The 829-nt window shown below is 44.6% G+C and overlaps 1 protein-coding gene across 1 annotated transcript in view; it reads right to left on the reverse strand.

Annotated features, from left to right (window-relative positions):
* Positions 1-829, reverse strand: part of LOC106473763 (E3 ubiquitin-protein ligase rnf213-alpha-like) — a 49843-nt gene that overhangs the window by 40151 nt on the left and 8863 nt on the right. The gene's annotated exons all lie outside the window — the stretch shown is intronic.

The following is an 829-nucleotide window of genomic DNA, read 5'->3' on the forward strand; positions in this document are numbered from 1 at the left end:
AAACTACCAAGAATGATGGTTGAACTAGATGAGAAATCAAGGGGGCAACAGACCAGGAAACTACAGACCACCTGTTGAGGGACCGGACCAAAACCTTGCATGAAAATGGAATGTGGGTAGGAAAAGATGACACACACTGAATCAAGATTGGTGAAGGAGCATGGGAGACAAAGGAAATGGAATAGGTGGTGATACCACTAGCCATCACAGAAGTAGAAACCACGTCTGAACCAGCCAATATGGTGCCACTAACATAACTAGACAAGGAGTGGTCAGAACTATCAAAAGTACATGAGGAAGAAGCAAAATAGGAGGATAAGCATAGAGGAATAAGGGCTTTGAGAGAAGCCCAAGTTCCCAAGAGATAGCACCTCTTGTGCAGTAGGAGAGGGTGAAGAGGAGACCTAGCAAATGAGACATTCCACATCTCTCAACCAAAGTGTAGAAGGCTGGGCCAGACTGAGAGGTGAATTGAAAAACACACCAAGAGGAACAAGGAATGATTTTTCCACCTTTATGAGCCAACCAACCCTGGCAGTTCCTGAAGAAGAACTGAATATAGTTGGCAGAGTTAGCCCATAAGGATGCCATCAGGAGCCAATCATTTATGTAATGGTGGAAATGAAGGTCCTGGGAATAAAAAACAGTCAAGTTAATGACCAGACAATATGGTAGAACACATAGGGAGACAACAGGTAGCAGAGAGCCAGACCTCCAGAAACAATCTTCAACCCATGAATCGACCATAAATAGCCTCCAAACATAAGCAAAGTGGAAGAGTATGTCCCCCACTGGCCCTAGAGAGGGATGAGACATACTGCTCTCGATT

This window comes from Limulus polyphemus, unplaced genomic scaffold (genome assembly GCF_000517525.1).
Source record: "Limulus polyphemus unplaced genomic scaffold, Limulus_polyphemus-2.1.2 Scaffold6486, whole genome shotgun sequence".
NCBI classification, from domain to species: Eukaryota; Metazoa; Arthropoda; class Merostomata; order Xiphosura; family Limulidae; genus Limulus; species Limulus polyphemus.